Source organism: Pleuronectes platessa, chromosome 12 (assembly GCF_947347685.1).
Source record: "Pleuronectes platessa chromosome 12, fPlePla1.1, whole genome shotgun sequence".
Taxonomy (NCBI): Eukaryota; Metazoa; Chordata; class Actinopteri; order Pleuronectiformes; family Pleuronectidae; genus Pleuronectes; species Pleuronectes platessa.
In genome coordinates this window covers 3,923,270-3,950,700 of record NC_070637.1, presented here as the reverse complement: position 1 = coordinate 3,950,700, position 27,431 = coordinate 3,923,270, and the positions used below count along the sequence as shown (strand labels likewise).

The 27,431-nt window shown below is 40.6% G+C and overlaps 1 pseudogene; it reads left to right on the top strand.

The window, feature by feature from the left end:
- Window positions 1-5,230: 5,230 nt before the first annotated feature.
- Window positions 5,231-23,167, top strand: LOC128453802 (intraflagellar transport protein 80 homolog; annotated as a pseudogene).
- The last annotated feature ends 4,264 nt before the right edge of the window (window positions 23,168-27,431 follow it).

Sequence of the window (27,431 nt, the reverse complement as noted above, 5' to 3'; positions counted from 1 at the left end):
CTTCTCGTTATCACGCTTTAATTTAACTGAACATCTAATGGGACAAATGTTAAGAGTATTTCTGTTAAACAAAATGTAACTTTCATCAGTCGTTCATCAGAATCGTCTTAACAGAGAAGAAGCAGAAATGTGAAGAAACTATTTCAAGAGAAAGTGGCCTTGCTGCAGATGAAACCTTAAAAACTTCAGAAACAAAATGAAGAAGTTTACCTGAAAGAGGTTTTGCCTCACATTCCTCTTGAAGCTTCTTGGTTTGAGTATATTCATAAACTGATTAGAAAAAGAAAATCTCATCAGTAAAGGAGATAAACGAGTCAGTTCTTCTCAGCTTAGAGAAGCCTACCTCATGAGGTATATAGAAGAAGTCCACGCTTGTTTATTTACGTCCGGCTTTCCTCACACACAGTGAACGATGGCAACTAACAGACAAAGGCTGTTGATGACGTATAGAAAGGACAGTTTTTGCTGAAATAAAGTGACACCAAGCAAGTCAAAATGCTTATGTTATCGTTTCTTAGCGCAGTGGTTCCCCGGTCTTGTTTCCAAACTGCGTTGCTAATTCTTCAACAGCTTGAAGCTACACGGAGGCAGCTTAACGGTATTTGAGAAACATTGTCATGATGGCCGTGGAATTAAAGTCGTGACAGCGGGTTTTTGCGCTGTTACCACCGCAGTTAGCATGGTGGTTAGCCCGCTAGCGCCGTTATGACAGGGCGTTACAACCGTATGTGACCGTACACAAGTGCCGTTAGTGCTCTAACCAGCCACGGTCAACCGGACAACTCCGCTTGCTTAACACACTTGTCACATTAATCCTAGAGTCGTAGTTGTGTTTTGGGTTTATTGTTCATAGATTTGACAAGATAGTGAGGTGAGTGGGCAGAAGATGAGGGGATTTAAATGAGGACCCAATACTAATTGGGCTAGAAAAAGGGTGTGTGGGGGGGGGGGGGGGGGGGGGCTCTTATCTTAGGGGGTAAACCACCATTTTGAAGGCATTCTAGAAAGGTGTGAAATTTGGCCAGCCATTTTGGAGAGGCCCCCTAATTTACATTCACACAAACATTCATATACACCTCCTTACTAGTTTGATGTTTAGTAATTTGTGTTTTTATACTTTATTATGTTCATAATAAATGTTTTCTTTCACAAATGTTCTGTCATTAATGTTGCATAAGTGAATTTTGCCAACCGTTACACTGTTAAGAACTCCATAACCTTCACTGTTCATTATATCATCTTTAATAGTAAATATTGAGCTTTCTAAGTGAAGTAGATCTAAATGAGACTGATCTTAATCAATAAATTGGCTATCTTTTCCCTTCTTTGAAGGCTGGTGCCCTGCGAGACAAATATTTTAAATATTAATATTTATATTTTATTATGATAACCACTATGGTAACACTTTTTAAGCACTATTGCACAACATAAATTAACTAGTAAGTTTAAAAAGCAGCAGATTGTGATGCTAAAATCATATCTGCTGCTAAAAACGTATCAGCAGTTTAGGTTGGAAAACTCTTTAGTGAAGTTATTTTGAGCCTTGGGTGGTCTGTACCTTCTCCACTGTGCACTGGCACAGTGGAGAAGGATTCTGACAATGTCTTTTAAAAGTTGAACATTTAAAGAAAATTAGGTTTGGCTTTACAATTAAAAGAGTTTTAAAACAATGCAGCACCCCCACCAGTGGTCTTTGTAGAAGTCAGGAAGCTATAGTGTGGGAGACAGTAGGTTCAGTCTTTTGTTAGCCAGGCATTTCAAAAATAGAAATCCAATTGGTAATGCCACATGTTACCACCTGGCTCAAGGCTGGCAACAAAAAGGGAGATCAACACACAGAGCTGTTGATCAAAAGTTATTTATTTCACTGAAACAAAGGATCAAGGATCAGGCTGGTGCAGCAGGTCCTGCTGAGAGAGAGAGAGAGAGCGAGACACTCCCGGAAGAGCAGTCTTTTATGCTTTCTGGGAAGGCCCACCCAGATTGGCAGGTAAGTGGCCTAAGCTCCACCCACCAGCACAGAGCAAGGCACACAGGCAGGTAGAACGAGAGGGTCGTCACACACATTAGTAATTTTCAGATAATCATCACTAGAAAACTTTCAGAATGCTACATCCTGCTGGTGTCTGGGAATAAGTGAAGGAACAACTTTTTACATTTGCTCCCCTCTAGGCAAGCTAAAATGATATATCAGTAAAATGTACACATTTCCAATTAATTCAGGATGTTTTCTAGCAATGGAAATGATGAATGTCTTCAGGACAAAGGGCAGTGAAAATATGATTGTTTTAAAAAAAGTGGTCTTGTGTCCCACTTTACCCCAGCTACGGGGTAAAGTGGTCCACTTACTTTTTCCACTTTAAAACTACCATAACAACACATGTTGGTAAAGTGTGACACTGTCTCACTTTACCCCACAGCATTTGTCCCACTTTACCCCACAGCCACCGTTTTAGATAAAACAACATCTCTTAGCAATTCAGGCTAATCTTCAGCCAGCATCGATCACATGGTTTTATATGTTGGAAGTTCACCAACATGTATGATATAAGTTTTTCTACCTGAATCAATTTGTTTTGCACAAAATTTGATTAAGTTCAAAGCAAGAAAATTTACTTTTACATGCAAAAAAAACATTTTTGTGAAAAAACATACTTTCCACAGCACCAGCACCAACTTCTCCTTCATGGCAAGATCGGGAGAGGTTCATCATTGTGTTAAACTGCACAGTTTAACAACAACATTTCTATTGACACACAATACAACAATGGAAGCAGGTGTGAGGACAGTGGGAGCCAGAACAATGGGAGGATCTGTGAACCCCCCTGTCCCGCTGTGGTACGTGCCGCTCAGGAACCTCTCTCTCTGTCTACACTTTGAGCTGAAAGAGACAGGTATGTTAATGGGTGTTCCGCTTCTAAGACTCCACAAATGCTTGTGTTTACACTTTGTTTGGAGAGTGGGCAGGGGGTAAGTTCCATGTAGAGCACCCCAGCTCCCTTTTGCCTGGGATCCCCCAAAGTCCCTTGAAATACTTCCATGATACAAAGATACAGCACTCAGGTCTGTGTGAAACCATTTTGTACAAGTCCTCACTGAATCTGCATGGAGATAAATACCCATGTGAATAAAATGTTTACTTTGGGGAATCTGTAATGCACAAAGTTCCACTTTTCAGATATTTTATTAATGTTTTAAAACAGTTAAACATTAAGTGTCACCCTCATTTCCACAGCTTGAACAGAACTCACCGTTCTGAAAGCTTCTCATTACTCTGAGGTACTTTATCACTATTTTGAGAAAGTTTAAATCTCTATATCATGTGATCAGGAGAGAGCTTTTGATATGGACAACCATGTTTTTTTTTTGCCTAACCCTAACCCTAACCCTCTAGTTTTTTGGGGTTTTGTCTGAGTGTGGGCTGCTGGCTGCTGGTTGCTGAGCTGTCTACTACAGGTTCAGCGACTAGACAGTGAGGTCCTCTTTGTGGATGGTTATACCCTTTAGCCTCTGGATAGAGAAAGACTACTGGGAGAGAAGGTGTTACTGTGACATCTCTTATGTACTTATCTTCTTGCTCAATAGTGCACCAGGCCCCCCCGAGTCATTCCCCTCCTCATTTTGTACTGTGACTTAAAATCAGAAATAAAGATGTTATAAAAGATTATATTCAGTGGTTTAAAAAAAATATTGTGAGAGCAACCCTCATGCAATTTATCCAGCTCAGTGTGATGATAAGTAAAAAAAGAATTGCCTGTTATTTTCAATAGATACCACAAGATGGCAGCAGTACTATACAAAAACGAAAATTGCAAACCCCTCTCTGACCTCACAATGACATAATCCCTCTGCTGAGGAACAACAGACTATTCAATCTGAAATCAAGAAAAATGGAGAAGATAGAGAGAACAGAAGTTTCTAACAGAAAATAAACAAAACACTGACAATACTAATGATTTTATGTGTAATCTTTCCATTGGATGTTATTATGTGTCAAACAGTGGCTCCTATAATCAATTTATCTGGTAAAATGTGTATAATTCAATAATGGTTCTTTCTCAACCCACATTCACTTCTCATAGTAGATGGTAAATTAACATATTACACATTGTAACTAGAAATGGTGCCACCTCCCACACATATTTTTGTGTAGTGTGTGTAGTGAGGTGTCTGGGTTGCTGCAAATGTTTTCTCTACATTATCGATCGGCTGTAATTGAGTGGTAAATGTTAGCAGTATACTGAAACAATTACTTAAAGGGGTAGTTCACCGAAAAATGGAAGTTCGTATCATGTTACTGATGTCGTTTAGAGTTGAATTTGAATGTCTCGGGACACTTGTATGACACCACAGTAGCATGGAGGCATTTTATGTTTTTTTATGTTGTTTTTTTACATTTGAAGAAGTGGACCACATTTACTTCGATCTATTGGATCTGGCTGCAACGCTGTTTACCCCTGAAACCCAGAGTGTTTTATGGACTCAAACACTTCACCCAACCCTCCAGCGGCATAGTGGTGAGTAGATTATGAGTGAATTTTGATTTTTCTATGAACTATCTCTGTAAGATTTAAGTAAAGAGATCGATTGGCAGAAATTGAATATAAAATAATTCTAGAGTGATATTTTCATGTGCGTTTCATCTAAATTGTACTTTATATGAAGCAGAACCTCTGTACCGAGGCCGCCACTGATGGCCTTTGCAGAATTTGCACTCATTGAGAGAACTTGGAGAATGAGCAACATTACCTGGAGGTTTTATAGACAAGAGGTTTCTCTTCATGACTGCTGTTTTTGTGCCAATTTACCATGTCTCAGAATTATTATTAGGGTGGGTTTACACCAAAAAGTGTGGTTCCTGGTTCTAATCATTCTCAGGATGATACATTGTTTAAATTTTCCAACTGGTCAGGTTCGCATTCACAAAGGCAAAACTTGAAACCATAAACAAAAGCCATGTAGTGGAAATCTTGCTTCAATCAGGCGGATACAAATATAACAATTCCTACAAACTCTACTTGAATATGGTGCATCATGGAGGATCGTTAGGTACTGTATATGCTGGTATTGATCTGTAGTGCATATAATCAAACAGTAGAGTACTAACATCTGTTTAGTCAGAGGGATTAAATAATTTAATAATCGGCCTACATGAATCGGCCAACACAGAATTGGCCAAATAATAACTGTCATTTAGAGGACTGAAAGACTGCTACCCCATCAGAATTACATGAAAGGGTGTGGGAAGCCTGACCAGAGTGATGAAAAAGTCATCATTCTCTTTGATGCCCTGAGTGGGAAAGCCTTTGGCAACAAGAAGCCCTTGGCCCACACGCTGGAGGTGGTGGAGATCGCTCTGGACCAGTGTGGCCCATCCACCAAGAGGAAGATTTCCTTCATAGACAAGAACTGTGACCTTTATCTGACTTCTTTTTGTCATCTGGACTAAAGCACAAAATCTGCAAAATTGGCAGCATGGTTCACAGTATGGCATGGAATGATAACGCTAACATCCTGTGTGGAATACAAGACAATCAGTTCACAGTGTGGTACTACCCGAGTGTTGTATTCACTCACAAAGACCTGCTGCCAAAAACACTGTACACGAAGGACAGCAGTGAGTTTAGCCGAGGCCCCCACATTCTGAGCTATGTTGGAACCAAGGTAACGTTACGCCAAGGAAGATGGTTCACCCTTTTACAGTGCCATACCTCCATACCCAGCCTTGCTTCAAGACTACATCACATCTTCATGCTGGGAGGATGCACTGCGCCTCTGCCGCTTGCCAAGGACAAAACATTGTGGGCATGTCTGGCTGGTATGTCCTCGGAAAACAGGGAGCTGAACGCAGCAGTAATTGCATTTGCTGCAATTGGATAGTTACCAAGGGTGCAGTACATTCAATTGATAAAGAACCAGCCATCTAAGGAGTCATCATTGGCTCACATGCTGTTGTTCAGTGGTCATATCTTGGAGGCTGAGGCAATTCTGTTACAAGCTGGACTCTTCTACATGGCCATACAAGTCAACATTAACCTTTTCAACTGGGGGAGGGCCATGGAGTTGGCTCGAAAACATAAGACCCATGTGGACACTGTGATGGCCTGTAGGGAGAAGTTCCTTCAGAAATTTGGAGAGGAGACAAATGTGAAATTCCTGAAGTATGCTGGAAAGATTGAGATAAACTGGAATACAATTCAGACAAGGGTAGAGATGGAGTTGTCCAAAGAAAGACAAACAGCTGCAAATACCTCTGATAGGAGTGTTATTGGCACTCAACATTTATATTGCTGTTTTATTCTCGGTTTATCTCTCTCTATCTTCTCTATCTCTCTCTGTATATGCCAAGTGCCTTCGGAAGTATAGTGTTATTTAGCAAGATAGAAATAAAAATTTTATTGAATATATGACATTTGTACAGTTTTTAATAAAAATCGGTATCACTGACATGCTGATGCATATTGTATCTCTTCCGATTTGGTGTTGTGTCGTATTGACTGCAACGCTACTTCATCCTTCTTAATTAAGCTAAATTCTCCTCCACTACAGCTAATAAGGCACCTCCCTAGTGGCCAGCCAGCAATTCCCGCTCATTCTTGGCACATTTTTTCCCTTACCTTGTCCTTTTCAGTTATTTTTACTCTCTTTTGTATGTTTTTGCTCCACTAACTTTTGTGAACTATGGACACCAAGTGCATCATGTTTGCAGTGTTCTTTCGTCTGTTTTTTACACTGTCAACCAAGCCCGGAGATACTTTGTGGAGCCATGTCCTATTGTTTACAGTAGGGATCAGCTGTTAGCGCTCTGTAACATAGTGGTGCTCCCCGCGGAGAAATCCGACGGGAAGGAGAAGGGGGAATCATGCCGGGCCCAGCATTGCGCAAGGAGGAGACGCTACAGACTGAGCTCCCTTCCATCATCATGGGGAAAGAAAGATCTCAACCCAAAAAGATGGACGAGTTAGCAGTGTTGAGAGGGACTACTGGCGGTGTAGCCTCATGCTGTTCATGGAGACATGGCTATCCACAACAACACAGGACACAGTCACCGCAATTGACATATTCTAGCTGATAGGGGCAAACAGGACAGTGGAGAGTTTTAAAAAGAAAAGTTTGTAAGTGTTTGTAAATAATAGATGGCCTCACATCACTAGTAAAGAACAGTAATGCTGCATATGTATGATTTGATTTCTCCGGTGCTTTCAACCAGACAAATTCGAGCACGCTGGAGTGGACCTGCACCTCACATCCTGGATATTTAACAACCTGACCAACAGACCCCAGTATGTGAGGACCCGGGACTGTATGTCAGACTTCACCCTCTCTTCACCCTCTACACTGCAGACTTCACCTACAACTAAAGGCTGAATTATAGTCCTGCGACTGCAACCGCGGAAGGCCACGCAGCTGCATCGATGGACTCGTTTTGGTTTATACTTCTCTAACATGCTGCGAGTGTTGCAACGCAATTCACCGCCAGAACCCTAGGCGGAGTAACGTTTTTTTTCAAAGACAAAACACACAAAGAAGAGACGTCTTCTTCTTCGTCGACTGTTTATTTACATCGCCACTCCGGCTCCTCATAGCCTATTTCTGGCGGACAAATCGGCCAGTCAGTGACGGGTTATACAAGTGGTCATACTTTCGGATCTCTTCTGCCAAGTGCTCTTCTATTTGGTCCATATTCGTTCTTCTAAATCTTCCGTGATTTCCGCGTATTGTGGGGCATGAAACCGGAAACTAGACTCTGGACGGGATGTAGTAAGCAGACCAATCACAAGCCTTGCGGGCTGCGTGAGGCTCGCGTCGTTTTGTCGTATAGTTAGAAAAATTGGCCGACGCACGCAAGCCCGCAGAGGGCACGAAAGGGGCGTGTTGCGTGTCTTGCGTCCATGCGTGCGTGCGTGCAACCCGACTATAATTCGGCCTTTACCCTCCTTTCACCTGCAGCAGTTCTCTGATGACTCTGCGACTGAGGAGGAGGACAAGGAATACCGAAGACTGATGCAGGACTTTGTGGACTGGTGCCAGCGGAACTGCCTCCAGATCAATCTGGGTAAAACCAAAGAACTAGTGGAGGATTTCCGCAGATGCAGGTTCTGCCCCCCGACACCGTTGAACATCCAGGGAATGGACATTGAGTTAGGGACCTTTTATAAGTACCTGGGTGTTCAACTGAACAATTAACTGGACTGGACTGATCATGCTAGTGCACTATTTAAGAAGGGCCAGAGAGACTGAGGTCTTTTGGAGTGCAATGGGCACTCCGAAAGACTTTTGAATAGTTTGCTGGGGCAGCAGCATTTCAACTGCTGACAGGAAGGAGCTAGACATACTGATTACGAGGGCCGGCTCGGTCCTGGGATACCCCCTTGATCCAGTGGAGTTGGTGGGAGAGAGGAGGATCAGTCCCACCCCCTGCAGGTCACACTAAGTCTCTGAAGGAGAGGTATTACAGATCGTTCCTTCCTGCCGCAGTGAGACTGTACAACCAGTTTTTCTCCAAGTAAAACTACATGCATCACCATTATGGACTGTCACTTTATCACTTCTCAACTGTGCAATATTCACTGTACTATATAGATCTGTCTGTGCAATAATCCAGTTTACAGATTCTGACACATAATATATTTCTTACACTGTATATACATTCATATTCTTCTAAATTTTTTCTATACTTCCATATATTTATTTATATTCCTTCAACTAACTACTGTATGCTACTTATTTGATGTGATATTTCTGCAGTAACATTGCAAATTTTTCAATTGCACGGCTACACACCCTGAAACACAAGCAGCCGGGAAGCCAGGGTAGCTAAATGGAAATCAAGAAACAAGAAGTGTAGCCCTTAACAGAAGCTCCCGGGTCACCACCAACTAGCTCATGTTTCAAATTCTCCCACTTAGCAACATAGCCGCCGAGAAATCAACTCTAGTTACTGGGGTCCCAATTAAAAAAAATGTCAGCTTTGTGGTGAAACGCTGGTGACGACACTTGGTGATGACAGTTTAATGCATTCCTATGGCCAGAACGTGCAACATAGAAATATATACAGTTGCAATCAGAAATATTCAACCCCCCAAAGATTTTAAGGATTTTTCAATTTGTTCCTTCAAAGAGCGAGATTCTGCTTCGGATGACTTCTTTATGAGTTGAGTGATACATAAAATCCACACAGAAAATGCATGATGTAGTATTTGTGTGTAACAGTATATTTTTTCAAGATAACCATGTCACAATTATTCAACCCCTATATAATATTGTTGTTTTTAAAGCTGTCTGACAGTTTTTATGGCCTAAAGTGGAGTTGAAACATAATTAAGCCTTTGGACACTCTATAATGATCCTTCATTTGCTTCAGCTGTGAGGCATATACAAACCCCTCCATTAAGGGTATTCAAGGTGAGTTGCAATCATGGGAAAGACAAATGAGCTTCCACAAAAGCTGAGAGATCAGAAGATTTCCCAAAAATGTATATTCCAAGAGATACCATTTGGAGCATTATAAAGAAGTTTAAAACTTATGGAGCAGCTTCAAACCTGCCTGGTCATGGAAGAAAGACAAACATTTCATCAAGGGCCCTCAGCAACTTAGTCAGAACAACTAAGAGAAACCCCTATGTGACTGCAAGACACCTACAGGATGACCTGATGAAGGCTGGTACAAGTGCTTCAGTGGCAACTTTAATACGTGCACTGAATAAACAAGGACTTTGTGGTCGGACTCCAAGACGCACTCAGCTCTTGACGACAAGGAACATCAAAAGTCGACTAGAATATGCCAGGAGGAATTTGGATAAGACGACTGAGTTTTGGGTGACAGTTCTATGGACTAATGAAACCAAACTAGAACTATTTGGAAAAATGGACCAGCGGTATATCTGACGTGCGAAAAGCCAGGCTATAACCATAAGAATACCATCCCCAAGGTCAAGCCTGGAGGTTGATCATTGATGATGTTGGTCATTTTTTCTCTGGCAGGAACTGGCAATCTTGATCGTGTACCTGGCATCATGGATTCTCAGAAATACCAGGCCATTTTTAAGAGGAATGTGATGCCTTCTGTTGACAAATTAAACCTTGGTGATCATTGGACTTTCCAGAAAGACACTGATCCAAAGCCCACCTCTAAGTCCACCAGAGCTTGGTTGAGAAAAAGATCCTGGAACGTCCTGGAGTGGCATTCACAGTCACCAGATTTAAATCTGATTAAAAATCTTTTGCGGGACTTCCGGTTTGCACCTGACATGGAGTAGCCGCAAGTCTGACACGCTCCGTATATTTTAACTTATTACTTTGAGTAGGACACACATTTTAACATTTTGGAGACATAACTCTGCAGCGCATATTTTGTAGAACCACCTGTGCGGATTATGGCGAGTAAGACTCAGAAGAAATCAGTCAAGCCTTTGACGCAAAATGTAGCTAGCCCCTCACTCAATGGAAGAGTACCAAGTGTGTATGGGGCTTCTTACCTCTTGTTTGGGGAGAGGTAATTTGGGGAAGGGGGCATAACGTTTTTTCTGTCTGTATGTTTAATTTATTATTTTGTATTATGGATGTGTGGCAGTGTCAGTGATAACCTGTGGATGCTTTAAAAGTAGTCAAATTCTTGTCTACCTCTGATTATGGTTAATTCAGTGCTGACCAGGAGTAATGATGATATTACTGTGAACTATATTAGTTGGAACACCAAGGGAGTTAATCACATTATCAAACGTAATAGAGTTTTATCCCATTTGCGAAGTCTTGATGTTAATATCGCTTTCCTTCAAGAAACCCATCTCACGTCCTCTGATCATAACAGATTATGCAAAGGATGGGTGGGGCAATTATATCACTCCAATTATCAAAGCAGGTCTAGGGGAGCTGGAATTCTTGTTAATAAGAATACTCCTTTTATTGTACAGACTGTCACTGCAGACCACAGAGGGAGATATGTTGTGGTCACAGGTACCCTGTATAATATACCTATAATTGTGGCTAACGTATATGCGCCAAACGGAGATGATGCACAATTTCTGAAGACTTTTTTATCCTCATTACCCAACTTAAACACACACAGGCTTATTCTAGGGGGTGACTTTAATTGTATATTACATCCAGTTTTAGACCGCTCCTCTAGCTCTCCCTACAATATAAAAAGATCAGCGAAGATTATTACTTCCTTCCTTCAAGTATACAATATGATTGATCCCTGGCGTTTCCTGTACCCTGATCTAAGACGTTATTCATTTTTCTCCCCTGTACATCATTCCTACTCGCGCATTGATTATTTTTTAATTGATAGCCAGTTGCTGACCTCAGTCAGAGATTGCAGGTATGAAAGTATAGTGGTTTCTGATCATGGGCCTGTAGTTTTGCAAATATCCTTCCCTAAGAAAGTAACTCGGCGCCCGTGGCGCTTTAGCAATGCTTCACTGACTAATGAAGGGTTCGTTAACCATATAAACACACAAATAGATTTTTTGTTATCCATGAATGATACACCAGATATTAGCAAGTCCACTCTTTGGGAATCGCTTAAAGCTTTTTTCAGAGGAGAGATTATTTCATTCACCTCCTGGGAGGGCAGGAATAGAAAACAGCGCCTTAAAGATCTTACAGACCAAATTCATCAGCTGGACTATAAATGTTCAACTGCTCCCACCCCTGAACTTTTAAAGGAGAGGTCAGCTCTGCAGACAGAGTTCGACTTGATGACCACTCATTATACAGAGCAACTACTGCTTCAATCTCGCTCTAATCTGTATGAACACTCAGATAAGGCAGGCAGGACTCTTGCTCAACAGATTAGACAGTTCACAGCCTCTACCCTGATCACAAATATCCGTAAACATGATGGTCAGATATCTAATGACGAGCAGGAGATAAATAATGAGTTTAAAGCATTTTATTGCTCCCTTTACACCTCTGAGGTGATCCACAACCCTTCTAGGCTGGAGTCGTTTTTTCAGAGCATGGATTTGCCTCAAGTAAGTGAATCATTCATGGAGCAATTGGAAGTTCCTCTGTCTCTGGAGGAAACTAGATCAGCTCTTTACAGTATGCAGAATGCTAAAGCTCCAGGACCTGATGGTTTCACGGTCGAATTCTTTAAAAGATTTGGAGATAAGTTGCTGCCATTTTTACTCACTCTTTTTGAGGAATCCTTTGTCGAGGGCCAACTTCCAGCCACACTCTCTCAGGCTTCTATCTCAGTTATATTGAAAAAGGGTAAGGATCCCCTTATCTGTGGCTCTTACCGTCCAATATCACTCCTGAACGTGGACTGCAAATTGTTGGCCAAGGTCTTGGCTCACCGCCTAGAAGCTACCCTACCTTCGATTATCTCTCCAGATCAAACTGGTTTTATAAAAAAACGCCTCTTTTTTTAAAGATCATGGCTTTTAAATATCATGCAGAACACGGATCCCAATCAGCTATTACCCGAAGTAATTGTCTCTCTGGATGCTGAAAAGGCGTTCGAGAGGGTCGAATGGGGCTACCTTTTTCAGTGTCTAGAGAGATTTAAATTTGGTCCAAAATTCATATCATGGTTAAAATTGTTATATAAATCCCCAATGTCGTCAGTACGCACTAATAATATGGACTCCCAATATTTTCCGTTGCAACGTGGCACGAGACAAGGATGCCCATTATCCCCCCTCTTATTCGCGATAGCTATCGAGCCTCTCGCAGCATCACTGCGCTCCTCACCCGAGATTCGCGGCATATTAAGGAGTGGAAAAGAACATAAGCTATCATTATATGCTGATGATTTATTGTTATATATTAGCGATCCCCAGAATACTTTATCGCACACTATAATGACTACACCGGATCGTTTTACCGAGCTTTCTGGGTATAAGATGAATGCTTCAAAAAGCTAGCTTTTTCCTGTCAACTCTGCTGCACAATCACTCTCTTTTAATTCCTATCCTTTTAAGGTGACTACTGACAAATTCACATACTTGGGTATAGTTGTAACTCGGAAAATCTCAGATCTCTTTAAACTTAATTTTACTCCTCTTTTAGAACGCACCAAGATGGCCTTCGACAAATGGTCCTGGAATTAACCTAATAAAAATGAACATATTACCCAAATTCTTATACCTGTTCCAAACTATACCAATCTTTATCAACAAATCTTTTTTTTCACACCTCAATAAGATCATCTCTGACTTCATTTGGAATAAGAAACCACCTCGTATCCGTAAGGAATTTTTACAAAGACCCAAATCGATGGGTGGGATGGCTTTGCCTCATTTCCAATTATACTATTGGGCAAGTAACCTGAGAGCCTTGGCTTATTGGCTTCAAACCCATGCTAACAACGAAGCCCCTGCCTGGGTCCAAATGGAGGCTGATGCGAGCCTCCCATTATCCCTCCCAGCCTTGTTGTATTCAGCAATGCCTATCACACCACGCCGTGCTTCTACTGCCCCCCTTGTCTATCATTCTCTGCGTATATGGGCTCAGGTGCGAAAACACTTCGGTTGGCAGGCTAGCTCGCTTTGTGCCCCAATTGTGGCAAATCATCAGTTTCCCCCCTCACTTGAGCATGACTCTTTCTTAGTCTGGCGTGGGAAAGGTATTGTCTCATTTAAAGATCTGTACATAGCAGGTATTTTTGCTTCATTTGACCAGCTCAGAGCTAAATTTGATCTACCAAAATCACATTTTTTAAGATTTCTACAGGTCCGAGATTGGATTCGTAACCAAACTAGATAATTTCCCGCAATCCCTGAACAACAGCCCATGGATACTCAATTCCCAACAGCTCCATCTAATAAAGGTATAATATCCACTATGTATATGAAACTCTCATCTTTACAGACGGCATCTCTTGATGCATTGAGAGAAGCATGGCAGGCTGATCTGAATTTACAAATCACAGATACTGAATGGTCAGATATATTTACAAGGATACACTCCTCATCAATTTGTGCCAGACATGGCCTAATTCAATTCAAAGTAGCACACAGACTGCACTTGTCTAAAGCTAGAATCGCGAAGATGTATCCAACAATTGATGATTCATGTAACAGATGCAATTTTTCACCTGCAACATTAGCTCATACGTTCTGGTCTTGTCCGAGACTCTCGGGTTACTGGTCCTCTATATTTGATGCCCTATCCAAGATATTTAAAAGGCCAATAAAGCCGAACCCGCTCACGGCTATATTTGGTATCCAATGTGAGGATGACCATCTTCCTAGGGCACAATCTGATCGCATTGCTTTTGTCACCCTCTTAGCGAGAAGACTAATTTTACTTAATTGGAAACAGGCTGCCCCGCCCTCCTATAAACATTGGGTTAGAGATACGCTGCAACTCTTGAAGCTAGAAAAGATCAGACTGGCTCTGCGACGTCCTAATGATAACTTCAGCAGGATATGGCAACCTTTTATTACATACCTGCTTGAACAAGTGTGAAGTTTTGTCCTATATGTCATGTACAGTATATATTGTCATTTATCATTACTGAAAACCACATGAATGTTCTGTCACACACACCTTTTGTTTTGTTTGTTTTGTTTTATTGATGACATGATGTCTATATATATATATATATTTTTTTTTTTAATTATTATTATTTAATTTTTCTTTTCTGTTTGTCCCCTGGGGTGGGGGGGGGAGAATTTGTTCATATACAGTGCCTTGCATAAGTATTCACCCCCCTTGGACTTTTTCCCAATATGTACTGTTACTAACTGGAATTCAAATAGACTTAAATAAACTTTTTCCCGTTTGATCAACAAAACATGCATAGTACTTTGGAGGTGCAAAATAAATTTTATTGTGACACAAACAATAATGAGAACAACAAAGTTGACATCTGTTGGGTGCATAAGTATTCACCCCCCTGTGTCAATACTTGGTAGAACCCCCTTTCGCTGCAATTACAGCTGCAAGTCTTTTGGGGTATGTCTCTACCAGCTTTGCACATCTAGAGATGGAAAGGTTTGTCCATTCTTCTTGGCAAAAAAGATGAAGCTCAGTCAGATTGGATGGAGACCGTCTGTGAACCGCAATCTTCAAGTCTTGCCATAGATTCTCTATTGGATTGAGGTCTGGGCTTTGACTGGGCCATTTTAAGACATTAACATTCTTTAATCCAAACCATTCCTTTGTAGCTCTGGCTGTATGTTTAGGGTCATTGTCCTGCTGGAAGATGAACCTCCGCCCCAGTCTTAAGTCTTTTGCAGACTGCATCAGATTTTCTTCAAGGATTTCCCTGTATTTGGCTCCATCCATCTTTCCCTCTATTCTGACCAGTTTCCCTGTACCTGCTGAAGAGAAGCATCCCCACAGCATGATGCTACCACCACCATGTTTCACTGTTGGGATGGTGTGCTCAGGGTGATGGGCAGTGTTGGGTTTTCGCCACACATAGCGTTTTGCATTGAGGCCAAAAAGTTCAATTTTGGTCTCATCTGACCAGAGCACCTTCTTCCACATGTTCGCTGTGTCTCCCACATGGCTTCTGGCAAACTCCAAACGGGATTTTTTATGGATCCCTTTCAACAATGGCTTTCTTCTTGCCACTCTTCCATAAAGGCCAGATTTGTGGAGTAGACGACTAATAGTTGTCCTGTGGACAGATTCTCCCACCTCAGCTGTGGATCTCTGCAACTCCTCCTGAGTAACCATGGGCCTCCTGGTTGCTTCTCTGATTAATTTTCTCCTTGTCCGACTCTTCAGTTTGGGTGGACGGCCTCCTCTTGGTAGGTTTGCGGTTGTGCCATATTCTTTCCATTTTCTTATGATGGATTTTATGGTGCTCAGAGAGATGTTCAAAGCTCTGGATATTTTTTTATAACCTAACCCTGCTTCATATTTCTCCACAACTTTATCCCTGACCTGTTTGGTGAGCTCCTTGGTCTTCATGATGCTGTTTGTTCAGTAATGATCTCCAACAAACTCTGAGTCCGTCACAGAACAGGTGTATTTATACTGAGATTAAATTGCAGACAGGTGGACCCTATTTACTAATTATGTGACTTGCAAATGTGACTTGTGAATGCAATTGGTCGCACCAGATCTTTGTTAGGGGTTTCACAGTAAAGGGGGTAAATACATATGCACTCAACACTTTTCAGATTTTTATTTGTAAATAATTGTGAAATCCATGTAATATTTCCCCCCACTTCCAAATGATGCACTATTTTGTGTTGGTCCATTACATAAACTCACGATGAAATAAATTTTAATCTGTGGTTATACCATGACAAAATGTAGAAAAGTCCAAAGGGGGTGAATACTTATGCAAGGCACTGTACGTCTGTATGTATGAGATTTCATGTTCAATTTTGAAACCAATAAATAAAGTGAAAAAAAAAAAAATCTTTTGTGGGATTTAAAGAAGGCAGTTGCAGCACAGAAGGCAAAAACATCGCTGAGCTAGAAGCTTTTGCACGTGAAAAATGGGCAAATATTCTGATCGAGAGGTGTGAGAAGCTTATCCGCACTTACCGAAAAAGTTTGTTAGAAGTTATAAAAGCTAGAGGATGCGCCACAAAGTACTGAACCTGGGGCTTGAATAATACTGCACATGCACATGTGTTAAAAGAGTTACAGTTTTCATTAGAACTTCAAAGTTAAGTCAACTTCAGTCAAAATAACTGAAATATGTATCAATAAATATCTTTTGTTGTTTAATGAGTTTTTTTTGTCATTTATTGTCGTTATCTTTCATCCATATCTCAATAATGTCTTTTAAGGTGAGGGGGTTGAATATTTTTGATTGCAACTGTATATATATATATATATATATAAAAAGCTGCTGCTAAAGAATAAACATAGATTAGGTAAAATTGTTATTTACGTCCGCAGTAACAACATCCAACTAAATCAGTCAGAGGTTACAAAAAGATTATTTTAAGTTATATCTAGCTATGCAATTGTCGGACTATGTAGTTTCACCTCTCTACGCTGACCAGTGATGACAGTACATCAACATTATGTCCTTTTGCTGCTGGCTGTCAAGGTCAAGAAAACAATATTGGCTTCATAAATAATTGAGTTTGGGGGGAAACCTAGTCTGATTAGGCGAGAGCATTTTTCCACTTTGGATGGAGCAGCTCTCATATGTAAACATGACTTAAGTCTATCAGACAACCAAAACAATGCCATTCCAGAGTTGAGACGTTCTCTGTGCTTCTGTTAGAGCAGTGAGTTATCATCTCAAAATTCTATAGAGATCAATGGTAAACGGGGGAGGAGCAACATATATAAATCAAATAGAAATGAATAAAGCAACGATAACAGAACAATAAGAAGTGGACTAACAACAATGTGTCACAGAGATCTAAATCTCTGATCATGCAATGATATGAAATATCATATATATATGAAAACGCCACCACCAGGGATTGGGCCGCTGCCTCAGGCCCACAGCCCCTGTCCGGCAACAAAAAGATAATTAAAACATGTCACCATTAAACCATACTGGTGAAAGACATGGTCCCGTAGGTACACCAATTAGTCCACTGGAAAAGGTGCATCTCGGACCCGCTGATCATGCCAGTCATTCCTTTTGCTAGCAGCATTCGACAACTGCTCATGAGCACCCTCAAAAGCAACTCTGAGTCAGGTTTGGTGTTCAACCACTTAGTCCTGTACCTCGCTGTGTACTGGATGCTGGACTCAACCCAGGAGAAAGTCCACAGGAAGCCGAGGTTCCTACCCAAACATTAGAAAGAAGGTCATCAGTGTTCCTGTTGCTACGGCATGACTGTACTTGATGTTGCAGATAGCTTAACGGGTTGTTATCGGTATAGAAAGGCACTTCTGCCCCAACAAATAAATTCCCCGGAACTTTACCGTCATGGCCCACTGTCAAGTTCCTAGGTTTTTTCTCTTCAACTTCTGCCCAACTTGAAATGGCCTGGTACATGAACCCCAAAGGACACACAACTCTTTCTAACACAGCTCAACATTTATTTTGCCTTATTTGTTAATTGCTTGCTGGTCGGTTCATCAGGTTGAAAACCTTTAAAACGCAAAAAGAACAAGAAGTTATACAAATATATTTCAAACAACTTCAATCCAATAAATAAAGTAAATACGTTTTTACAGTGAATGTAAATGAATGAAGGTAAACAGTATTCAAACATCTTTCTAAATTGGACAAATAACTAAGTACAGTTAGCCAAACTAATATGCATGCAGCCTGTTTGCTGTGCCTGTATGCTGTGTGCTGCTGGTTCTTATTTTACCATTCATCATATACCTTTGATCTAAGAGATTGACGGAAGTTTCGGTTTGTTAAGTTTTCCAGTAATGTGCTTTGATCTTGTTTGCCACCCGCTATTAACCGAACAAACAAGAAGAACTACTCGGCAAAGCCTATCAGCACATCAGTATTTTCAACCGAAACTCATGCGGAGGCATTAGTATTACTATATGTAACAGCAGCTCTGTCTACTGCGGGTCCCTCGTCAATGAAGCCACTAGACTCTCCAAGTACAGTTTATAATTTGCTTTATTTTTTCTTCTTCACAGACACTTTTTACTTGTGCACACACACACCCCCAACACACTTTGTTGACTGCCCACCGCCATGCTTCCAACAGTCCCTCTGTCCCAGTACTCTACTACTGATAAAGGGAAGAGAGTGATAGCCAACATGTAACAATTGTGTACAAGCACTGGAATGAAACTGCTAATCATCCTGTGTGGAATCCAAGAAAATCTGTTCACAATGTTGTTGTCTTCACTTACAAGTACCTGCTGCCAAAAACACTGTACACGAAGGAAAGTAGTTATTTCAGCCGATGCCCCCACATTCTGAGCTATGTTGGAACCAAGGTAACGGTACGCAAAAAGAGTGAGTTTACTGCTCGGTGCTGTACCGCCATACCCAGACTTGCTTCAAGAATACATCACATCTTCAAGCTGGGAGGATGCACTGTGCCTCTGCCGCTTTTCCAAGGACAAATTCTTGTGGGCATGTTTTGGTGGTATGTCCTTGGAAAACAGGGAGCTGAACACAGAAGAAGGCAAGCTGCAGACTGTTCTTTTTATGAGATGCTAGCCAATACAAATTCCAGGCAAATTGACGGCTGTAAGGGGCACCTTAAATATACACCAGCCCTTGTCTTCGCAAGCTGCACAAATTAGTCGTAGGGAAGTGTTATGCTTCTGCAAACATGCAGAAATGAAGACATGCCTATGTTACCAGCCAGTAAAAGTAGACCTGAAGATCTCTTAAGCACTCCTGAGCCACTAAGGGAACAAGCCAGTCTTTAAGACTTGAGTGGCCAGTTTGTGATTGTAACATATGTTGAGCTTCCATATGTAGGCCAGGTCCTTGAGGTTGTGGGAGAGGAAGTCCAGGTTAGCTCCTTGCGGAAGTCGGTTGAAAAGAACTTATTTATGTGGCCACAAACTTCAGATGTCATTTTCTACTATAAGAGAGATGTTCATGCTGTCATCTCAGAACCTCCCGCTACTCTTAGTTGAGCAGCCAAGATTGGGCAAAGTTCAGAAAAGTCAGTGGTTCAAGAAATGCCTGCAGTTAAAATCACATGCCACACTTTCACGCGAACATTCCAAATACCAATCAGCAGCATGATGATTATCAAGTTTCATGAAATTTTTATTTTATTTTGAAGGGGACGCTCCTGTCTCTCTGGGCAGCTTCTTTTCCTCCAGAGTCACTGAACCGTTACAGTCGAAATGGCAGCCAGGAAGAGATTCCTCCCTCCGCCAACGAAGTGCAGGACCTCCCGCTGGCCGCTTGCAAGCAGCAGATCAGGCACAGCGTAGAGAGACACGTCGCTGCGTTGATCCTTGCTAGAGGTGGAAGTAAAGGGATCGACCTCAAAAAGATCAAGACCTTGGCCGGGGTCCCAGTCATCAGCTGGGCGCTGACAGCTGCTGGAGACGCCGCTATGTTCCACAGGTACAATAATCATTATCTTTTTTAAAACTTTTTTAATATACAAAATGTTAAACCATACATCAGCTCCAGACTTCATCAAAACTGCCAATAATAGTGTATTTAAATTTATTGTATTGCCATTATAATTTTAACATGTCCATGAGTTTTATTTGACTACAACTATTAAAAACTAGTTGTGTCAGGTTGCTGCAGTTTTCTCCTGAAGATATTTCATAATGCGAATGAATCACTGAGCACGTGCGATCTAGAAAATAGGTGTTTTAGTTAAAATAGGAAGGAAAAATAAGAGTTAAAGTCAGGATCTTAAACCTTTTCTCTGTTTTTTAATTATTTTCAAATGTATGTATTTTGGGGTTTTACATTGTTGGTTAAAAATAAACAAAACAATTCATGAAGAGGTGAGCTGTTAAATAATTAGTGTAATCAAATCTGAATATGATCTTTAGCTTCAGCCCTAAATGGTTTTTTTTTTTCTAGAGCTGGACAAGTAGACCAAAACTTTTATGAGATGAAAATGTTCATTTCGATAATTATCATGATCCAAGTTGATTTTCACTGATTCTGACAAATCTGATAAAATGTTTATTTATAACAAAGTTTATGGTTGAACTGTAACATTTTAAACCTCAGTTATATTGCTTTACATAATATTTTCATAACGACATCTGAGGAATCACTGCCAAAAGGTCTCTTTTTTTTTTTTTAATTAAACTATTGTTTTATACATGGACAAGTTATTTATAACTCTAACATGTTGCATATGTGAGTGTGCTTTCTCCCCCTTCAAATTACAATCCAATAGCCTCTCATCATACTTAACAATAAAATACCGGGCACTAGAACCTTGGGGAGTCTGCATCGCTGCTGCGCTGGCTTTCTCACTCTGCCAAGTAACGTCTCTCATCAAGACAGCAGGATTACAGCCAAGGAGTTTAGCTCATAGTAAATGATGCACGGAGTGAAATTGTAAGTACAGGTAGTTATAGAATGTGTCTATCTGTCGTTGTTAACGATTGTTACCTGCTTAAATTTAGGTTTACTTGAGGCAAATGAAAGGGAATATTGTAATGAGCTATGTTAACACTAAGCTAGCTAGCTAGCTATTTTGTTAGAAAATGTCTTGAGTGACCAATTGTGTGAACAAGCAAATTTGAAATGTAAGAAATAACTTGCAAGCAAAGATACAGAGAAAAATCACTCTCTTTCTGATTGAACCAATCTAAGAACTGTCTGAAACAATGTAAATCCGCAGCCCCAAATGAGCCCCAAAAAAATTGGCGCGGGCTGCGCGCGCAAACATTTAACGTCCTTAGTGGCTAAGCCCTCCATTTCTTTCAATCCTAGAAACGCCCCTGATGTAAGCTATTTTATTTAGTTGCTTTATTGTGGAAGGTTGGTGTGTGTTTCCTGTTATAAGGTGTATGTATGTTGGGACTTTTGTTGCAAAGGGTTTCTAACACTATTAGAAACACTATTACATGTTGTTCAGATTCAATAATACATCTTAAATGACCTTCATGTCCTTCTACCAATGCCTGGCAATGTAAGTGAAGCAATCTGGGAATTGCTAACTTATTGAGAATATATAGATCAACGGTGTTACACATTAGTATCCCTGTGGACAGAGTAGCTGTGACAACGACCAGATTGTGTTGCGTGGCAGCAGCAGTGAACTTTTTATAGGCTCTGTGTATTCAATCTACATTTCAAATTAGATACCTAATATGGGTATGCCCAACTGGAAGGAAACCTTGTCCTAGACCCCTGGCTTGCTTGAGGGATAACATATCCCATCTGGCCTGGGAACGCTTCGGGATCCCCCAGGAGGTGCTGGAAAGTGTTGCTGGGCCGAGGGATGTCTGGAACACCCTGCTCTACCTGCTGTTACTCCAACCCCATGTCACATAAGCAAAAGATTGATGGAATGAATTCATATTATCCCTTATCACTCGCATTAAGCCCTGTCTAGCTTCTCCAGGTGGTGCTGTTGATGTCCAGCGAGGACCCGTGACCCAGTTGGTTAACTATTTGTCTGAGAGGACAGGCTGCAAAATCATCCAGGTGGGAGAAGAGCCGTTAAATTATTTGAAAGCGATCGTGGAGCAGAGGAAGCGGGAGTGGAAGGACGTGGCATACATGGGTAAGGCAGTCATACCTTTATTATAGTGTGGTTTTCTATCGATCTCGCAGTGTTAAAGAAAAATTCCTGGATCTGTACTAAAATTAAATAGGTTCTTCCTTGGCCCATTTCAACATTTTTTTGGGAACTACGTTCAGTAGTTTTTGCTTAATATGAATTAAATTAAAACGTATTAACTAAAACACACAGAATGGAACAAAACCTGGACTAGTGGTTAGAAGACCAGCCTGTGCAGTCCAAAGCTTATTTCAGTCAGCTCTTCTCACTGATGGAGTTTATTCATTATGGTTCAAACCTTTCTTGAGAAAAAAAATATTTCTTAATAAATAGGTATATTTTTTTATTACTCAGACCTCATTTATAAATATGATTTTTAATCCACATATTATTTAAACTATAATCAACCATTAGCCCCTGGGAGAGGCAAAGCTAGCCAAGCAAAATGACGGAAAAGAGCAAAAAAAGGACTTTTTGGGGGGCGAGGAGGAGACCATTACAAATCTGTTGGTCTGTCGAGGATGGATGTTGGAAGGAAATACAGGCAAATATTGTAGAATTAGGCATTAAAACATCCAATGGCTCTCAGTCTGGCTTTGAATCAAGTAAACTGGTCTTATAAACTCACTTGCCTCTTTATTAGAAACACTTGTACAATCTAATGTGATCCAAATAACATCTCTGCCATAAATCCTGCGTTTACAAAGATTAAGATTGTGCGTTTTGACAATCTAAGAGATGTATTAATTTAACTATATGTTTATTATTGAGGTTGTAGTTTGCAGTGTTGTTGAGCTTAAATGCATTAATATTTCCCACACCACTGATCCGCAGAGCAATACACAGGACTGATGGTAGCGCTCACCTTTTCTTCTCCAGACAAGCTTTTTTTCTAGATGCCCTAAACAATCGGTATAGGGATTCATCAGAGAAAATGACTTTACCACAGTCCACAGCAGTCCAATCCCTGTACCTTTGGCAGAATATCAGTATGTCTCTGATGCTCTTCCTGGAGAATAGTGTCTTCTTTGCTGCCCTTCTTGACACCAGGCCATCCTCCAAACGTCTTCGCCTCACTGTGCGTGCAGATGCAGTCACACCTGCCTGCTGTCATTCCTGAGCAACCACTGCACTAGTGGTGCCCCGATCCTGCAGCTGAATCAACTTTAGGAGATGGTCCTGGCGCTTGCTAGACTTTGTTGGACGCCCTGAAGCCTTCTTCACAACAATTTAACCGCTCTACTTGAAGTTCTTGATGATCAGATAAAATGTAGATTAAGGTGCAATTTTACTAGCAGCAATATCCTGGTCTCTGAAGCCCTTTTTGTGCAAAACAATTATGACTGCATGCATTTCCTTGCAGGTAACCATGGTTAACAGAGGAAGAACAATGATTTCAAGCACGACCCTCCTTTTAAAGCTTCCAGTCTGCTATTTTGTCTTAATCAGCATGACAGAGTAATCTCCAGCCTTGTCCTTGTCGACACTCTCACCTGTGTTAACAAGAGAAGCACTGACATGATGTCAGCTGGTCCTTCTTTGGCACGGCTGAAATGCAGTGGAAATGGTTTTTGGGGGATAAGTTCATTTTCGTGGCAAAGAGGGACTTTGCAATTAATTGCAATTCATCTGATCACTCTTCATAACATTCTGGAGTATATGCAAATTGACATCATAAAAAATTAGGCAGCAGACTTTTTGAAAATGAATATTTGTGCCATTCTCAAAACTTTTGTCCACGGCTGTATATTGAGTGACTGATTGACTGATGGAAAGCAGGTGAGTCTGGGGTTGAGCAGGTCAGGTAATTGGAATCCCTGGGAAAAGGGGACGCAGAGCAAGAGGGAGTGGCTGATTTCTGAAACGACATGAATTAGTATATGGCAAAGCAGCAAAACAAGATACCAGAAAATGAAAATACTATGAGCTGCCTGAAGTTGTCACACAATCATTCAAATCACAAAAAGATTAACTTATCAGGTGTGGTCGTCATATTACCTACCATTAAAATGTGATGGAGAGAATGATGGCTATAAGTGAACCCCACAAACAAAAATGTTTGCAATCCTTCCTGAGGCAGTTTCAAAATAAAAACAATTCAGCTTTTTTTATGTTAAATTTGTTAAAAAAAAGATTTTCATCATGAAATATTTTCAGGAGCAGAAGATGCACTGTTTCATACTGTATATGACTTTGTTTTATTTGATAAAGAAATAGGACTACTTTTACACAAGGAAATTCAGTGGTCATATATATGTCCATTTTCCAGTTTCTGTAATGTGTTGTGTTGTCCATAATGTGTGGTGTTTTGTTGTCAAATTGATGAAGATGTTTTCTTATTTTCCTTGTGTTTTTCTACTTGCATGCGTTTTCCTAAGTTGCAGCGCGTTGAGCTCTCAGGGCCACCGTACATTGCCCTTCTTCCTTGTCAAGTTTTGAAATCCATTCATTGCTAATGTAAAATAAAAAAATCTTCTTGTTTAAATACAGTGGGAAGATGTGACCCTTGCAGTGGGTGCCAAAGTAGAACACCAGGAGTTGACACTCATATACTCACACACACACACACACACACACACCCAATCTTATTGTTGTTATTTATTGTTCAGGGAACATATTTTGTTAATTAATATTACTTATTATTATTCTTTAGTTCATGTAGTTTTGTATATATGCTACATTAAAATAACTTCAAAGCCCAAAGCCTTGTGTGATTGTGTGCATGGCTGAAACCTTAAATTGTATTTGTATTGTAGAATTTATTTACCCCTTACCATATACAGTTTGTCTATCTTTGCATAGTTATACAAAATAAAAATAAAAACTTCAAGTAGAGAGTAGATAGAACTCACCAACTCCGCCATAAACTTCTCCTGCGTTTCCTGTCGCTGTCTTAGCACCACCTGTGAGACAGATTTAAGACAATAATCACTTGCATATCAGGGTTATAACATCTTTCCTACACACAGTAACCAAATAACATCCATATAACAGAAGTGAAAGTAGGAGTAAGGAGAGGGAGGATTGCAACCAACCTTCCATTAACCCGCGAATTCAGATGTGCTGGCAGCGTGTGTGAGTGCAAGACAAAGCCATATACTACGAACAGCAGCTCCACATCATAACTTACTGGACTAAAAAGACTGCTAACGTGTTGAGTCTGAAACATGATATACAGCAGGTGGGAGAATCAAACAAAATCATTGTGCCTAACCTGGGCCTTTTCTATATTTCTTCTCAATGTTGAGAATGTGGCCAGTGATCTCCATGGCTTTGGGCGACATCAGGGAAAGGGTATGTGGAGGCACAGGACTGGACACCTCACTGTCATCTGTCTCTGGATCTTCATCCTTTGCCTCATCACCAAGAGTCTGCAGCACATTAACACAAAGAAATGACAGATTTAGAAATTATAGAGAGACAGATGAAGAAGACTTCAGCTGAGACACATGGAATAAAACAAAGTGCAGCTCTCCTGCAGGTTTTGAGACTAGTTGAAAGTTGTAAAATGTCAGTTACGGAATTAAAAGCCAGATGAATTTGCATGACAGAGAGTGAACAGTTGTAATTTAAAACAATTTTCACCACACTTTCACAATACCAGTCAAAGCTTATATACACTTAAGAGATATCTATAACTACTCAACAAATCATCACAACAATTATGTCTTGCTATGCATCAAGCCATCAGCATTGCAGACATTATATTACATACAAAGCTCCCAGTCCCCACGTCCCCTTGTATGTGTTTTTTCTGCGTTATCTAAAAAGAAAATAGATTTGGTCATTAAGTAATAAACATGTATCCTGAAAAGCCTTGTATCCACTAGGGACATAATTTCAAATACGTATTTTTTTGTGATGGCGAGATGAAGCTTCATTAAGCACTGAAGCTTTCCATCCAATTGGTTCACTCATGGGCGAAGCTTCATGGTGCTTCATTGGCTCTACTGTGCCATCAAGTGGACAATAAATGGAAAACAGGAAGAGTGATTAAAATGACACCATGGCTTTGGTGTGTGAAGCTTTGAATTGAATGAATGATGTTTGTGATGCCAATACATAAATTATGAACTTATTAATATGGTGTCTGTCTTTATGATACAATGGCAGGGTCAAAAAGTAAAGTGGAAACAAATTGGGGACAGAGTTGTGATGTGAATGTGCTATTTGGTTTGTGACTGCTTATGTTACTAGGGACAACATGTAACATGTAAAATAGGGACATTTTGTTCATCTTTATTTAAAAATAACAACTTTTCCACATTGCTGTGCCTCAGGCAGTTTCTTTTTCTTTTTGGTTGATTTCGCCTGCTTTAGAAAATATCCTTTGACAGGGCAGAGATGAAGCTGGGGTACAGAGAAAATTTACTTGAGGTCCTTGACTTTGGTGGTCCATGTTGGCTGGCGATCCGCTAGACTCTTCAGTCATAAATTTTAGGTTTTCCCTTCTAGCATACCAGGGACAACGTTGTAGCAAAAATATAAATAAACTTTTTTTCAAAAGGAGTGGGTGGTAGCTATTATTATAAAATAAAATGTATGTGTGCTGGTATAAAAAATAACTGTCTTTTTATTCCAAAAGTCACAGAAGCAAGGGGAAGTCCATAATAAATCCGTGGAGGAGTGGATGAACCCGGTTAAAGCTCGCAAGGGATGCTCTGAGGCAGGGTTCAATTCATTGGTTGACTACTGGTCAACACCACACCTGGCATTATATTGGTTGGGGAACTCCCGAGGGCGGAGAAGGGCTGAAGCTGGAGCGCAGTAAATACCGGTGAGCAACAATATATCTGAGTGCGAGCAAACAGTTTGAGCAGAGGCAGGGCTTATTTATGTCCAAACAGGGAAAATTTAGCGCAAGGGCAGGGTTTTGATGAGAACTAATAAACAATCTGAAAATAATTAGGGTTAGGGTTAGGGTTAGGGCTTGCTCTAAAACTGAAAGACCTAGCTCTTGAATATTGATAAGAAAAAGCTCCAGACTGTTCTTATCCACACTACTGTTGTCAGAAAATGAAGTACCGGTCTCTACCGGGTTGTGGACATACGTTACATTTTTTAGGAACACAACCACACCCTTGTTGATTCTCAACTCAAAAGAAAGACTGTCATGTACCTACTCCCCGACAGCCAGCAGTAACCCCCTCAAAGGAAACTACTATACGGTGGAACAATCCAGATCTCTTGCCAGATCAATGGAGGATGGTGTCCAATCTCCAGAAAAAGTTCAAACAAAAACCCACTAAATGGAAAAACTGTTCAATCTTACTTGATCATGTGCATAAACAGAGGTGAAAAGAGAGGGAAAACCCCAAAGCAGTGACAGAACAGTCCAAAACTCTGTCACTCGCGTATCTACCATAGTGGATATGGTGCTGTGAATACACAGTTCATTCA